This window comes from Tamandua tetradactyla, chromosome 3 (assembly GCF_023851605.1).
Source record: "Tamandua tetradactyla isolate mTamTet1 chromosome 3, mTamTet1.pri, whole genome shotgun sequence".
NCBI lineage: Eukaryota > Metazoa > Chordata > Mammalia > Pilosa > Myrmecophagidae > Tamandua > Tamandua tetradactyla.
In genome coordinates this window covers 175,938,127-175,955,234 of record NC_135329.1, presented here as the reverse complement: position 1 = coordinate 175,955,234, position 17,108 = coordinate 175,938,127, and the positions used below count along the sequence as shown (strand labels likewise).

Here is a 17,108-nt window from a genome sequence, read left to right as displayed (position 1 = left end):
CATACATTAAGTAATCCAGGTGAATGTGAAGAAAATAATGCAACTGGAGTAAGAGGAGCATGACAGAGGTGTTTAAAAGCTGAATTAGGAACTGCCAGGGAAGAGGTTCCTCCAGAAGAAATTGTGCAACATGAATTCACTACAAGGTTCAATCTAACGATAGCTGAACATGAAATTGATTACATTTTGTTTGTGAGAAAGAATGTAACTTTGGATCCAGATCCTAAAGAGATTAAAAGCAATTGTTGAGTCAAAGGAAGTACTAGAAGAATTTCTGATAAAAGCAGCCAGTGGTGAAAGTAAGATAACTCCATGGTTTAAAATTATTACAGAAATAATAATTATAATTGTTATTCCTGTAATAATAAAAATATTACTACAGAAACGATCATTTAAATCATTTGATTCAGTTTGTTGAACATGAGAAAATATATAAAATGTGAAAGTGGGGATGAATAGTAAATTACTGAGAATTTCTATATAGCAAATTCAGAATGATTTTTTAAAAATTTGGTTCTCTTTTCAGAAAACTCTCATTTCATACATGGATACTTTAACAACTAGAAATCAGGTGAAAAAGACAACTGACTTCTTAATTTTATGTCAAATACCCCATTCATATGCACTGTTCTTTGTAAAATAAACCATTCATGAGACATTTCTGTAAAGTTGAATACAAATAAATTTAACTTATTGAAAATCATGCTCATGATAAATTTGAATAAGTGGAGCCCTTCATTTTTAATATTGTTGTGATACATATATTCAGAACACTTGTACAGCACTTTGCTATTTGCCAGAGGTTTACATAGTTCCTCTTTTTTTTGTATACTGTATGGTGGGGGGGGTCACATTTCATTCTCTTTCCATGTTAGTATCCCATCAGTGCAGCACCATTTGTTGAATTTTTTGTTTGTTTTGGGGGGGGAGTGCATGAACCAGAAATCGAACCCAGGTCTCCCACATGGCAGGCGAAAATTCTACCACTGAATTACCTTGCACCCCCTCAAGTGTTTAATATATCATTGATTGCTTTCTTGAAATCATGTCAGGAAAACGTGAAAAAGCTATTTGCATGGTTACCTCAAAACACTGCTAAGTAACTTTTCATTATTAACAGATTAAACTAGTAGAGCAGATTTAAGAAAATATATATTAGTATACATACTGTATATATTATGCTATATTAATATAATACCATATTAATATATATCCAAACATATATATTAGGATATATGTAATCTCTATCATTGTTAGTTGATTTTGTGGTTTAATTATTCTGGAACATCATTTGAAATTTAAAGTTAATCATTGCTTTTGGTAATGAGCAGGTATTTATATTGATTAGGTTAAATCTTTTAATGCTCTTGGTAGTTAGCAAAGAATGTTTTCAGAATTACAGTGGACTGAGGGGCTATTTGTAAAATGGAAACTGTGTCATACTCTATAACACGGGCTTAACCTTGGCATTGGTGACATTTGGGGCCAGATAACTGTTTTGGGGACTGCCTTGTGCACTGTAAAACATTTAGCAGCATCCCCCGCCACTACCCATTAGAGGCCAGTATCTCCCTTCTCACCCAGTTGTGACAACCAAAATGATGCCAGACGTTGCCATGTGTCTCCTGGGGGTCAAAGTTGCCCTCAGTCAGGAACCTCTGCTGCACAGTCAGGACATATTATAGTAGAAAAACAAAAACAATAGAGAAAAATCTAATGTTCAAGTTAAATAGATTCAGGCTATAGAATATGTGTATAGCAATATTTAAAAGTGTACCTCAACTAATGTAGTTCTAAAAGCTCTTACCACAGATTTCTTAGACTTGAAATCTTAAGACATCTTTATAAACGCCGTATAATAATGAGAAAAACATGTTTTATACAAAGCTAAATCGTACATATATTCAAGAGAAAAATTCATTCTTTAACCCCGTACAGGGTATTTATAATTTCAGGCAAGGACTGCTTTATGTAGTAAGTATTTATCTTATAGATAAATAAAAGCAACAATAACTTACCACATTAAAAAAAAAAATTCAACAGAGACCACTGTTACAGGGAACGCAAAAGAACTTGTCTCTTTGTTGAACTTCAAAATTACTATAATTTTCAAAGTGATCTTGGGAACCCATAAGATCTTAAAAATTACAGCAATACACAGCTAGACAGAATTTTCCAAATTTGGTATCGTGACTCATTCTTTCCACAAATATTTATTGAGCACCTACTGTGTGTCAAGCAATTAGTTAGGCAGGCGCCGTGTCACAAAACAAGATCAAGTTTTGAGGAAAAAGTATTTAACACAACAAGCTCCCGAGGGGAAATACAACGCTGAACTTAAATACCGAAGACAAAAACGATGCTTGGGCATTTAATTTTGTAAAAGGTTCCCTCCTAGACCAGCTTTTGGGGCGATTTGTAGCGAACTCGCAAAAGGTGGCCTGAGATATAAAGCCCGAGCCAGAGGGTGTCTTGGGCTTTGGAGCGCGGCCAAAGGCTAGAGTTGGGTGAAGAAAGCACTACCCGCGGCTTCACCCCGCACACCGGACCCGGCCAACCCGGCAGGCACCGCCCACCAGGTACCGCCCACCGGGCACGCAGGTGCCTCCGCCACCAAGTGGGGGTTAGGGGCGGGAGGCCCAGGACTCTCCGCCGAGTCCGAGCTGCGGGGGGCTCTTTGGCAGCTCACCGCGGGGAGCCCGCCACGCGGAGCCGGACTCGCGGGATCAGCAAATGCTGGCCTCGAACTTCCCCGGGGCCTTGCGCGGATTAACCCGACGGGCTCCCAGAACCACCTCTCCCCTTCCTCCCTTCATTACCCTGGCGGCGACCATGGCCAGCGACTCTTCTCAGGCGGTCGGCGGGCCCGGGAGCCGGACCAGCGGAGGGGCGAAGCAAGGCGTTAGGCCCGCTCCCTACATGGGCCGCGGGGCACTGAAGGGCGGCGCGACCGGGACAAGGGCCGTCCGCCTGGAACTCTGCCCTAGCTTCAGGCAACCCGCGGGGACCTGCCTCACCCCAGCCGCCCCGGGTCGTGGCCCCGCCTCCGCCCCAGGATCGGGTAGCGAAGGGGCGGTGCCCGGGTCTTGGGGGCGTGGCGGGCCCGAAGCTAGTCTGGATGGTGAGGGGGCAGGCCGCACAGGAAACTACAATTCCCAGCAGGTCGTGTGCGGGCGCCGTGGAGGCTGCTGGGACAGTGGGTTTCTTTCGCGCTTCGCCAGTTGTGTGGGGGCTGCCATTGACTGGGTGTTGCTGCAGAACCGAGGTCGGTGAATGAAGATGTTGTGAAGTCGCCTGCAGGTTCCTGCTACGCCGGGTGGTTAGCGGCATGGCAGTAACCCCAGCAACTGCTCTTACTCTGCGGACGCTTTAGGGACTTCTCTGACCGAGCACAGGCGGTGGGCAGAGGACGCCAGGCCATTCCCGTGAGTAACCTTCCAACGCATGACTCAAACTTGCCCTTGTCATCTTGCCCGAGGGCGGAGGAGCCTCGGGTCCTCAGAGGTCTCGCGCGGAATATGGGTAGGGCCGGAGGCTGGGTGGGGAGGGCTGAGTCCCTGCCGGGTCCCCGCCCTGTGGGGGGAAGTGGGTCATTTCCCAAGTGTGGGTGGAAAGTGATGGGCGATGGGCTCTGGTCTCCGAGTTCACTCCAGCTGCACCTCTAAGGATTGGCAGCCGCTCATCGTTCGCCGGACAGTATCCATCTGGAGCCCGGGCTTTGAGCGATGAGTGGCTTCGGTGCCTGGAAGTTAAACCTTAAGCCGGGTTCGCCATCTGTAATAAGAGCGAGAGGGAGAGGGTATTTAAAAGAGCTCTTCCTGCGTTGAGTTGACTTTTCGAGCGATTGGTTTTGTCTCAGGCACCATGTATCTTTTAAGAACGGGAACAGTTGGCTTTAGTTTCAAGCGTAAATAATGGATTTTGGCAGATGTTCTTTTTTTTTGTATGAAGATTATCTCCCAAATACTTAAAATATTTTGAGGTCATAATAATAGAGGTGGCCTCAATTACTTGCCTTTTCACCTTTTATTTAGACTTGCTGTTTCTACACGCAGGAAAATGTAACTTTTCACTGGAAATTCACTAAGCTGGATTTCTAGAACTGTTAGAAACAAAACGAAATGGGACACTTTCAGATTTTACTCCATTTTGGTGTATTTTTTCTCGACTTTCAAATTTTTGCTTTTTAGTTGGAGTTCTGAACTACGTTGATTTCCAAAGAGCATCTCATTGGTGGTGACAGGACATTTGAAAAATTGTGAAGGACATTTGGTGGTGAGGAAGGGCAGGGATGAAGACCTATCATTTGAGCAGTTATCTGGCTTCTATTTTTAAAATTAAGTAATGTTCAACAAGTCTCAGACACTTAGCGAGCACATACTATATGAGAGACTGTTTTTTTCCCTCCCATATATTATTTTTATTCATACAATGGAAGGGATCAAAAAGAACCCATATTTGAATCCTTTAAATTTACTAGGCACCCCAACTGTGAACTACTTGAGCTCCCTTCATTAACTAAAACAACCTCGTGACTTTGCTTTTATAGCAAGTGAAGTTCAAACCTCATTCTGTCTTGCTTCAAATCTGCAGGTCAAATAACCTGTACTTAGTCAGAAGTACTGATGTTAAAGATTGATTAAAAAATATTTTCCAGCGTTATTTCCTAATACTGGCTCCAGTACATGTAGGACTTCCTGAAATATACAAGTTTTTCCCTCTGGCTGCAATTTCTGTCCTCCTCTGAGCTGCTCATTAAGTAGGTAAAAATCCACTCCAAATCCATCTCAGTTCACTTATTTAAGAAATCACAGGTTTGGATTTTCATCTTAAAGGTCTTTTCCAGTTCTAAGATTTTATATGTGGTTCTACAATTAAAAATATAAGCCAAGGAGTTTTTTTCCTCACTAAAAGTGGTGAACACCTAAATCACAGAGGGTAGGAAAACTTGTTTCTTGAAACATTTTTTTGATGCACAAATATAAAGAATGAAACAAATGATAATATATTATTTCATGTTTATTTTGAGCTTTGTTTACATCATCTGTACCAGTTTTTTTTTCTTTTTCATCTGTACCAGTTTTTGATGCTCTTTAGTTACTATCTTGTTCATCAGTAAGAAATCTGAGGCATTCAGGTAATGCTCAAATTTAAATGACTCAGTAAAGTCAGAAATTATTCATGGTTCCCAATCATAGGTATTTAGATCTGGAGTATTCTTGTGATAACAATAAAAAACATTTATTCAATAATGTGTGTAGAGATCCATTTAAATAAATCATCATAATAGTGCTGTGAAGTGTTTGGTAAGTAAGCAAATGAGGGAAAGAAAGGATAAGTTATTGTGCCCAAAGTCACTCAGAGAGTAAATTGCAGAGCTGGATTGCAAGCCTAGGTAATATCAGAATTTTTACTTGTTCATTTTTTAAGCACCAACTGTGTACCAAACCTACACTGTGCACTTTTATATAATTACATCATTTGTTTTTACAATAACTTAAGCAGAGTAGGAAACTCAGCATTTAGTGGCTTGCTGAAAGTTACAAAATAGTAAAAAGGCAGACGTTTTCTTCAAGGTCTAAACACGGTGCTAGATGCTAGGGATATAGCTTCTGCTCCTAAGTAATGCAGTCTGAAGAGAGAAAGATAGATGTGATCATGTGTTAAGCAATATGATAGCAGTGTGCAGAGATCTGTGTACAGAGAGCAGTGTACAAGAGTGTTATAGGAACCCAGAGAAAGGGGACTGAAATCAGCCTGGATGGCAAGGCTTGGGCAGTCTGGGAAAACAAATGGGAAATAGTCTGGACAGAGAAGAGGAGGGAAGGGGTATTGCAGCCAAAGGTAATGATATACAAAAAAACTTTGGGGTATGGGGAGGAGATTAAAAATATTTAAAGATGAAGTCAGAGACTAGAGTGGGGCCAGATTAGGAAGATTTTGTATGGGCTGTTAAGGGATTTAAACTTTATCCAAAAGGACTGGAATTGAGAGAGCGTTTAGCAGTAGAAAAATGTTTGCATTTTAGAAAGACTACTCTCTTATCCTTTTGGGGAACGGTTAAAAGGGATAAAACTGGAGGTGTGGAGACTAATTAGCTTGCCCTTAGAGCATAAATAAGATTTAGGAAAAATTTGTATATAGTTGTTTGTACCTAGAGAATGGCCTTGTTTTTGGCATTTTGCTTCCCGTAGATCATAAAGCTTTAGTGAAATAACGGAATATTTAAGTGTTTTTCTTCTCTAAATAGTGCTTTTATGTATTTATAATAGACGCTTTTGTGGTGCTTACACTGTTCTAAGATCTTTACAAACTCTCTGACAACCTTATGTAATACTTGTCATTATTATTCCATTTTACAATAAAATATCCCCAAGGTCTCATTACAAGTTTATGATAGGATTAAGGTTCAAACTCAAGCAATCTGGCTGCAGTCTGGTTTCAGTCTGTGTTCTTACTCATTTTATTGTACTGCTGCCATATAATATTTATTAGGATTTTTACCAATGAAAGAAGGAGAGGGAATACAAGAAAAAAAGGCTGTATCTACCTTAAGGGGTGTACAGCTTATCAGAGGAGATGAGGAACAACCATAATCCGAAGTAAAAAATAAGTGTTTTCGAGGAAAATGGAGGGTATTATGGAGAGGGCAGTGCTTTGAGTTGGGGCTTCTGGGATGGCTTGATGGTAAAGATTATATTTGAGCTGGGATGTGAAGAATGTCTAGAATTTGGATATGTAGATGGGAGAGAGGACATTGAAAGTATAAGAAGTAGTATGAAAAAAATTATGGGATTGTGAATTTCTTGTCTGTCTACAGAAAGCCCCTTTCTGGGGCTAGAATGTATTATGTGGCTGGGGAAGGAAGTTGGAGAAGTCAGTTGGGACTAGATTGAGGAAAGCTCCAAATGTCTGGGAAAGAAAATTCTCAGGGAATGAGAAGCAAAAGAAATTGTGAGGTTTCAAGCCTGAATGATTGAGGTATATACCAAATGTTGTAGATATCTCTTAGGAGAAGATAAAGTTCATCTTCCATTATCTAGTTTATCAGTTAACAAGCCCTACCTTCACTGCCCCACAAAACCTTCTGTTTCCATTATTATTACCTAGTTTAACCTATATTACAATCATCCAGGTATGCTGCGATAGAATTTCTTAGTTCTTTTTCTGTCTCTGTCCTTCCAGTCTTAAAATTTGTCCTGTGTTCTGTCTCCAGATTTGTTTCTCTCGAATGTCACTTTCCATTTAGAAATTTGTTCCCTGCAGGTTAAAGTTTAGAGTTCTTAATCTGAACTAATCAAGTATAAATCTCCAATTACCCTGTCTGTAATCCTTCCTACTCAAATTTATCTGTTCACTCTTGCCAAACTGACTCTGTCTGCTGATTAGTTTTAACCTTAAATGTCTTTCCCCCTTTATCTAACCGATACCTCCATTCTCACTATCCAAATTTTCCCATCCTTGAGGAACCCACTTACATTTTATATCTTATGGGAAGCCAGAACACTTCAGCTAGGATAGTCTATAGGACAATTCTGTAGTAATACTCATTGACTAATTTATCGTCTGTGATGTTCTCTTATTTTCTTAGATCTTTAGATTAGATCTAATCTGGATCATTGGATTGAGATCACTAAAGCTTTCCCCCATTCAACTTTTCTTTAAATAAACAATACCAATGTTTGTTTGTTTTTTTAATGATGCAATTATTCCAAGAAACTTTTTCTATTCATTTGCATGGTCATAACTCAGCAGTAGTGTTTATATCCAGATGAATCTACAAAGCTAAGAACAGAAATCACAGCATCTCCTTCCAAAGATCTGATACTATAACTTTTCCTCTTTTTTGTTACATATTTGTACAAAATGCTGTAGTGCATCCTTCTAATTGAAAGTAATAGTGATGAAATGTGTTGCCAATTTCAGTGGTTGGGTATTGTATTATTTTGGATTGAGCACTCAAAGAAACATTTAATATTGTCTTTTTGCCAGTTTCGGTTGCATGCCCTGTGGCTTCAGTTTAAAATTCTGCTCCTACACTAGATAGATTTTGCAGAATTCCCAGCTACAAAAAACTAGTAGGAGAGAGGCATCTGGTGACAGATATAAAAATCAGAAAGGTGATAACAGCTGCTATCAGAATGCTGTTCAAGGCCTGCGACTATTCCTTAAGGTCCTTCAGGAGGTCCAGCATGTTGGGTGCCCTGGCCTGCGGTAATGGTACCACCAGCAGCTCCATAGTACAGAAGGGGTTGTGACCGGAACCCAGGCACCCTGCAAGGGCCACACTCGTAGGTATCCTTGAGCAGCACCACAGCAACCCAGATTCTGGGGGTTACATTTCATTTTTTTTTTCCCATGTAACAGTTTTAGCCTTTATATGAAAATAAATGGCTTTTGTTTAGCTGAGTCATGGTTCTCCTCTGTGGGGAGGTCCTGAGCCACTCTTCAGGAGTGGCTGGAAGGTGTCACTACTCCATCCTGACCTCATAGTTAACAGTCTCCCTGCTGCTGAAATCTGTATCAAAGGCAACTAATAAAATCTGTGGAAATGCTCATTTGTTGACGATGACAATAGGCCTGCGGGTCTGGGGATATTCTAAATGGCCATTTATTGGTTTCTGGAATACTGTTGGTTCCTTGGCTATGTCCGAGAACACTTGGGCAGGCAACTCTTCTTGCGGAAGGACAGTTTCCAAGGAGAGACCTCTGTGGTAGTGGGTGAAGGCGAAAAGCTTAGATGTGTTCTGGCTCTACCAAAAGCCACAGCTGTCTCCCTCTGTTCTGAAGTCCACAACAACTGTTCAGGAAGAGCCTGCCTCCTTGCCTTCCAAGGCACTGGCTCTGCTTTCCAAGGCTCCCTTCCAAAGAGCAAACCTCACCTGAGCCAATGGTGTACATCTGGCCCCACTCACAAGAGGAGCCTTCCTGCTGATTCTCTTTTTGTCCTGCCACTTATTCACAGGGTGTCCTTGGCACATCAGTTTTCTCATTTGTCAGTTGAAAGCCTGAACTAGGAAACTTCTAAGCCTCTTGTGGACTCATTTCGACCTTCCACCCAGGGAGAAGAAACATTAAAATGGCCCCATAAAAGCGGAGTAGGTGGGATAAAGAGGCATGGGGTGTTTGGGGTTCTTTTCTTTTCTTTTTTATTTTTTTAAGTAATGAAAATGTTCTAAACTTGATCATGGTGTGTGAATATATCTCAATAAAATTGCATTTTTTTAGAAAAGGTCCCATAGGGCATTAGCCAGACTGCCTGTGTAGAGGGAGAATTAGAGAATAGGTAACCATGAAGACCTTTTCAAGGTGGGGGCTGGTGAGCTCCTGTTCAGCAGTGAAGGCAGTTCTGAGACTTGGGGGTATGGGTGAGAGGGTGGGAAGATAACAGTGGAGATCAAGCCCCGTTCTCCTAGTCAAGAAAGCTTGAAATTGTAAAATCCCAGAGTTTTGGAGCTGGGAATGGTCTTCAAGAGCATCAGGGCTCATTTTCCAGAGAAGGAAACTGAGGCTCAGAAAGGGAATGTGACTTAGTCTAAGGTTCATTCACTGCAAGTTAGTGAAAGAGCCCAGAGAAGAACTTGTCACTTCTGGTTCCCAGTTCAGTGGTTTCTCCACCACACCCTACTGCAGGAGGAACTGGCCTCTCTCCACGGTTTACCAGAGGCTAGGAGAGGTAGGTGGGACTATGGTAGGGGAAGGAAGTGTCAGATAAAGGTCTAAAGCTTAGGTTAAATCCTTGCTTCTCACAGTCTGTTTGAGATGCAGCAATTTGGGCATCACCCGGGAGCTTGTTAGAAATGTAGAATCTCAGACCTCACTCCAGAGCTACAGATTCAGAATCTGCATTTCAACAACTTCTCAAGTGATTCACATACAGGTTAAAACTGAGAAGCTCTGAGCTGAAGCACCCTCCTTTGGAGAGATAGGTCTGAGGCAAGGCAGCCCCAAAATTACTCCCTTCAGCTCAGGTCAGGAAGCAGCTCCTAGGTGGCCCATCCACAGCAGAACAGGTCCTGAAGCGCTGTGGGACATGTGTTAGAGGCCCAAGGCCTCCATTTCCAGGAGGTGCTCACTTGTGCTACCTCAGACCCCCTAGGCCTTTGGGAACCAGGGCCCTGGACCCCCATTCACCCATCGAGCCTTCCCCTATGTGGAGAGTGGGTCATGAGAAAGACTCCCAGAGATTCTTATAGACTGACTCCCTGTGACTAAGGAGCAGATTATCTAGGCCACCATCATTTCCTCTACCTGCCCACACATGTGTAGATCAGCACCTATGCCCTCCTTCTAGACTAGATCTGCCCAGCTGACCACCCTCTCCAGCAAGCATTAATATGGATGTGAAATATGGATCTTGGAGGCAGTTTAGTTCCAGCTAGAGCCCTGGGCAAAGGGAGATAGGTGCCTCTGAGACCTGCTCAGGTGGGATTGGATCTGCGGAGGCTCCGAGATGCTGGCCGTATGTTTGGTGGTGGGTGATGACAAGGCCATGGTCCTCCCAGCCCTGCAGCTCACCTGGCCTCAGCGGCAGTACACTTGCTCCATGTTCACCATCAGCTTCTCTTTTACACGTTGGCCTATTGGCTCTCAGGCCTCTTGTGGCTAATTCTTTGGGGGTTCCAAGACACTGCTGGTCTCTGAGTGGTCTTCTGCTCTCTGCTTTGTGGACTCTGGGTTCCCAGCACCAGGTGCTGGCCAGACCAGGTCCAGCTCCTTGGAGCCCCAGGCCACTGACTTGGTCAGCAGCTGGTCCAGCAGGCACAGGGTCTCGTCCCTGCCGCCAGAGGGCACTGGGCTGGTGGGCACTGCAAGTCAGGTGTGGGGTGGGGTCTCTGAGTCCGTGGACTGTACGCCACAGGGCCCAGACACTCGTCCAGGCCCAGGACCCTCAAGCTGGCTGGTGGCACCACAGGGGCTGCACCCTGGGGTGGGGGTTAACTGGTTGTTTATATTCAACTTAGAAAATTTATTTTCCCAGACTGCTTAAAAATCATCACTTCTGTGAAGTAAATGTTCATGGTCCAAGCACCAATGCTTTGCTTTCTGCCCTTGTTGCTTTCAGTTATGGGTATATCGCGTGCAGTGTTTTGTGGTTATTCAAGCCAGTGGTATAAATCAAAACAAAGGAAAGCTTGTTGGTTGAAAAAGAGCACTCACTGTTTCTAGGAAGGGAGGAGGAGGTAACTGGAAGCCAATTAAAATGTCTAAGATGGTACTACTGTTGCTAAAGCACATAATCTAACAAGTTATAAGGAGACATTTCTTTTCATCCGTTCTTATCTTTCTTCAACTAGTACTAAGCTAAACCACCAAATTTTTACTTTTAGTCACAAAATTAAAAGACTATATATGATGCATATATTAGCAGTTGTGAAGTTTTTAAAGACTATGTCTGATAATTTCTCATCTGATGTGGGGCTTATTTTAAATGCATTCATTATCAATTATCATGCTGCACATGCTCTTTATAGAGAAAATGTTAAAACTAAGCAATGAGCCAAATGATTCCATTTTAACTTTGCTATGAGACTGACAACTAGTTCCTTTTAGTTATTATAAGAGAATGGGTACTGTGTTATTGCTATAAGAAGTGAATTCACTCTTTTAACACTAAACTCTTTTTTACAGATTTTCATAAGGCAAATGTCTAAATAGACATTTAGAATGTCTCAATCTTAGCTTGATTTTCTTTTTCTTAAGGCAGTTCATTTTAGTTAGTATTGGACTGAAATATCAAAAATGCATTAATAATCAACTGTTTATTAAATGTTTTGTAATTCAGCATAATTGACATTTTTAATCATTAAACTTATAGTTAATATATTGCAGACCCACTATGTGTCAGTTGTCAGATTTTGAGCATACAAAAAAAAGATACCTTCTTTTAAGGCGCCCACAGTATAGTGAGGGAGAAAGGACAAGTGATCACTTGTTTTTCTGGGATCATCCAAGGAGAGTCAATCAACACTGATCAAGAGCATAATCAAAATGAAAAATTTTTAAATTTCCTAAACCTTTTTTTCTATGTTTTTAATCTACTCTGTATTTCCTTAAAGTGATTAACAGTAAAATCCTCACAAAAGAAGAGAGAAGGAGGGCGGGCCTATCCTTTTCTTGGGAGACAGTAAAGGACAGAGTGCATTCAGAGCCAGCCTAGGGAAAAGAACACCAAGTGAGAAAATCACTTGGCGATAGTACCAAAGAAAGAGAAGAAAGCCAACTAAATCCCAGGTGCTGGAGGGATGAAAGAAGGAGCTACTTGGGAACCAGCCAAGGGCAGAAAAACAGGTCCTAAGGTTCACTCAAGTGGACTTTTCTCTTGGATTCTCTGATAACCTCATTATCTGGTTTCTTAACCAGTAGGAGTTTGGAAAGGGGAGAGGCACTCTGGCAACAGTAAACTATAATGGTTGATAGCTTCACAGTGAGACTGTAGTCAGTATATTATAGTACAATAATTGCTGTTCATAGTAATGATCCTGAGTCATCAAATGCTTCTCAGTCCATTTTTTTAAGAGCATTTTTTTTTCTCCCATAGCAATTTGTTGGGCTTTTCTCTATGATGTTGTGACCTTAGTGGGAAATCTTACTATAGTGTTTTTAGAATATGAAAACTGTGGAAAACCAAAAATTTATGTTTTCTGCCACAGTCTTGTCTGTCCCATCTCTAGGGGATGTTTGCAACTTCACTGTAACTGATGGGCTTAATACGTATATTCGTGTACACACATTATCTCTTTCTCAAACCCATGAGAGGCCTATGTAGATTTTGTAAATAGGGCTAAGAAAGCCTTCAGTTTGAATGCCCTAACAGTGTCCTGTGTCTTAGATAGTTTCATTTTTCTCTCCACTAACAGAGTGAAAAAATGGAACTTGACTGCAGACTAATTAATTCATTTAACAGGTATTTATTGAATGCCTTACATTTTCAAGATACTAAGTTATAGAAGGCCTGGAAAGTTATCAGAATAAGAATTTTTAAATCTGGTATTCCACTTATTATTTTTAACAATCCAGAACAAGTGGCAGAATTATTCCTAATTTATAGTATTATATCTCTGTTATTTTCTTAATACTGTAGAATAGCCCATTTAAAGACAAAATCAAATTCAAAGTCGATGTTGTCTTATTCAAGTGACATATAATACATATAAAAACAGAGGACATTCTCCCTCTTTGTAAATATACCCTGGGAGGTAACTCATTTCTAAAAGCTTAGGAAATATAAACCACTTAAGAACACACTTAATGAATCTGTATGTTTTGTTGTTTGTTTGGGGGGGGATAGGGGGACATGTCCATATGGCAGGCAAGCATTTTACCACTGAACCATGTACTTTTACCACTGAACCACATACTTCATGTATTAAACAAGCAAACAAAAAAAGGTGGAGTGAAGAAGTCTGATTGTATTAAAATGATTTCTGAGGTTTTTCAAACTACACACATTCCCTGTCCCATACACTCCCACTCTCTTGCCAGTAAAATACAAAGGCTAGAGGCTTCAGCTTTGAAAAAGACAGACTTGAGTTTGATTCCTGGCTCTTGTTAGCTTGAGCAGTTAATTAACCTGTAAGCCTCAGTTTCCTTATCTATAAAAAGGTGACAATAGTTATGTCCACATCATGGAATTGTTTAGAGGACAAAAGGAAACCATGTTCGTTTAACACATGTAATACAATGCTTGGCACAGAGCACATGGTAAGTGCTTGATTAGTGCTAGCTGTTGCTAGGAAACACTGAATTTGGAATAGAGTTGAGAATATACTTAACAGCTACATTTCATTTTAAACACAAGAAGCAATTGTATCTTTATTGTAAATTATGGACCATTGTGACTGATCTTAGAGAACTTCTGTAGTTGCTAGTTTCATTTAGTATACTCTATAGTAAAGTTGTGAATTTAACTAAGAGGTTTGGCTTTTTTTTTTTCAGTGTCAAAGAACTAGTTGCCTGCTCAGGAAAGTCTCGCAGAATTGGTGTCTCCTCTTCAGTTGTGCAGGGCCAGGATCCAGAGTTTTCTCAGTGTACTGAGTTGATCAGGCATGGGGGAAATGACACAGCAAACTAAAGATTGTTAAATAAGCCAGACTGTTTGGTCTTAAAATACAGTATACCTGTCAGTGAACTGCAAATTTTGGTACCTGTAAAGTGTTAGTATATTTTACTTATGTAAAAAATCTGCATGAGAAACCAAGGTATCAGAGATTCTTTTGATGCATTTAGAGGTGAAGGCATGAAATCATGTAAACAGATAATCAGGATGGCTTGGGGAATTCTCCCTTTCAATGTTTTTTTTTTAACTTTTTTTATTGTATAGTATAATATATATACAAAGCAAAGAAATAAAAAAGCAATAATTTTCAAAGCACTCTTCAACAAGTGGTTATAGGACACATCCCGGAATCTGTCATGGGCTACCATATGATCCCCTCATATTTTTCCTTCTAACTGCTCCAGAATATAGGAGGCTAGAGGGCTTAAATACTTTTTTATCATTACAATTGACTTTTTTCCCTTTTTTTTTTTGAAAAATAACATATATATTAAAAAGCTATAAATTTCAAAGCACAGCGCCACAATTAGTTGTAGAACATATTTCAAAGTTTGACATGGGTTACAATTTCACAATTTTGGGTTTTTACTTCTAGCTGCTCTAACATACTGGAGACTAAAAAAGATATCAGTTTAATGATTCAGCATTCATATTCGTTTGTTAAGTCCTATCTTCCATGTATAACTCCACCATCACCTTTGATCTTTCCATACCTCTCTTTGGGGTTGTTTGGGCTATGGAAATTATAAATTTTTGCTTTTCAAAGGGTCTGTCACTAATGTGGGATAGGGAGATGGAACTATCTGATGTTCTGGAGAGGCTGGGCTAGGTTTTAAGACTTATCTGGACCAGGGACCCATCTGAAGGTTGTCAGTTTCAGGAAAGTTACTCTAGTGCCTGGAACCATTGTGGAATCTTCTATATTGCCCTAGGTGTTCTCTAGGATTGGCTGGAATGGTCCTGGTTGGGGGTTGGCAGGTTATGATGGGTAGCAAGGTTACCTGGAGCTTACGTAAGAGTAACCTCCAGAGTAGCCAGCCTTTAGACTCTATTTGAACTCCATTCTATTTTGATAATATAAAAATAATACTTTTATGCAGTAATAATTGTTTTATTTATTATAAAACTACATTTTAATAATGTAATAATTTGTTATAATTTATCTGTAGGATTTTGCCTTCCCATGTTGGAAAATTTTCAGTTCTAGGTTTTCATTTGCTTTTTTGTGTGTGGAATGCTTATCCCCTCACCCTCACCCCTCTCACCCTCTGTTCCTCACCAAATCTGGTTATTCTTCAAAACTCTCCTCAGAAGATACTGTGAAGCCCACCTTGACAGTCCTCAAATGGCTTGAGGTGCTTTCTCCTCTGTTTCATGCTTATTGCAATGTATTATTGTTTATTTTCATGTTTTTCATGCCTCCAGCTTGATTTGGGTCATGTTTAGAGTGAAAGCTCCATGAACATGTGAACTTGTCTGTCTTACCACTGTATCCCAAAACAAAGTAAGATTTCTGCAAATTCCTCATGTTTTTGTGGCCTCTGAGCTCCTGCCATATCCATTGGACTACTCTTCCTGATTCTTCTCTGTCTTTTCCTCTCTCTCAGAGAAAGAAAATACCCAACAGCGACAAGAAGACCAACAAACTTACAAATAATAATTCCCTTCTGAAGAGCAGTTTAGCCACCTTTTTGATGGTCCAAGGCTTATCTTTCACCTTGAGTGTATTGCCAAGTATTTACCCAGACAAGAAACATTATGTTCTAAGAGTAGTTCTGCTGTCAGATGTTAAGATGATAAAATGTACATCCTCCTAGGTAAAACTGATATTGATAACACTACTAGGAAATTGTATTCTGTAGTGATTTAGGGTTATAGATCAGAGGTCTGCAAACTATACCTGGCTAGTACTATAAGCTGAAGAATGGTTTTGATATTTTTAAAGGGTTATAAAAAGAAAACGACAAAGAAAAAATGTGGCAGAAACCTGATATGGCTGTGAAACCTAAAATATTTACTACCTTGCCTTTTACAAAAATGTTTGCTGATCCCCTGTTATGGAGTCTTGAGTTTTTAAATGGATAACCTGTTAATTGGCAGAAAGTCTCAGTTGGAAACAATCAGGGGTTATGTAACTGTACATTCTGAATACTGTGTAATCATTAAAATGAGAAGGTAGATCAATTACAGGGAAAGATAAACATGCTAAAGATCATGTTAACATTCTATTGCCTAGTGAAAGATTACAAGTAACTTTCATTTGATTCTTCATATTTATGAAGTGCCTGAATTTTTAAAAATGAGCATATTACTTTATTATGAGAAACTAAGGTACACACATGCCTGTTTGTGTGTTGTGCTGTGTTTGTGTATTTTAAAGTGAGGGAAACTGAATGGAAATTTACGGTGAACTTTGTGACTGATTTTCGTCAAGTGGGAAAGAGTTTCATTTAAGAAATGTAGCTGACTATGCACCACTTGTAAACTCGAGTCATCTTTGAACTAAAATATTTTTCTCTTAAAAGGAGTTACCTGGTAACCAAACACCTGAAAATGTCTATACTGAGGTTTAAGCTCACTTCTTTTTATCATTTCCACAGATGAGCTCTAATTGCACCACTTTAGAGCAACTGGGTATAATTTAAAAGCAATTTGGCCTTTTAAGAAATTGTAAGAAGCTGTGCCCACATAGCTTGCATTGTAGAAATTTCTAGTTCTGCATACATTGCCTCCGGCAGATATTTATATGTCCTGGTACATGCTCAGATTTTAGGTATTGAAAGAATGCGACAATGATTATATAACTCTACTGCCGAAAGAACAGAGAACTTCCATAGTTTTTTGTTTTTATTTTTGTTTTTTTTTAAATTCCCTTTTATCCCCATTCCGCATTCCACATTGTTCCCCACAAAGGCAAACATTTTAATGTGTTTATAAATATAATACATTGTGGTATCTCTCTCTTTTTTAAGCATAGCAGGGAGTCTTTGCTAGGATGAGGGCTGTTCCAGGGCAAGTAGAATGGGCAGAAGTCTGGGGATTGTGAGTC

At 40.1% G+C, this 17,108-nt stretch overlaps 2 protein-coding genes across 7 annotated transcripts in view; one reads left to right on the top strand and one right to left on the bottom strand.

Annotated features, from left to right (window-relative positions):
- The window catches only part of STRADB (STE20 related adaptor beta), a 36,220-nt gene extending 33,112 nt beyond the window's left edge, over positions 1–3,108 (bottom strand). Inside the window, exons 1-2 of one of the 4 annotated variants that reach the window (XM_077154698.1) lie at positions 2,820–3,102; positions 1,581–1,661 (exon numbers count right to left, since the gene is read on the bottom strand). The gene's annotated coding sequence lies outside the window, so the exon portion shown is untranslated. Of the gene's footprint in view, positions 1–1,580; positions 1,662–2,819 lie in introns of those variants that run through there. The other 3 variants (XM_077154701.1, XM_077154697.1, XM_077154700.1) reach the window with 3 other exon arrangements.
- Positions 3,109–3,141: 33 nt separating this feature from the next.
- TRAK2 (trafficking kinesin protein 2) overlaps positions 3,142–17,108 on the top strand; it is a 67,568-nt gene continuing 53,601 nt past the window's right edge. The window contains exon 1 of one of the 3 annotated variants that reach the window (XM_077154693.1): positions 3,142–3,425. The gene's annotated coding sequence lies outside the window, so the exon portion shown is untranslated. Of the gene's footprint in view, positions 3,426–3,503; positions 3,523–3,598; positions 5,845–17,108 lie in introns of those variants that run through there. The other 2 variants (XM_077154696.1, XM_077154694.1) reach the window with 2 other exon arrangements.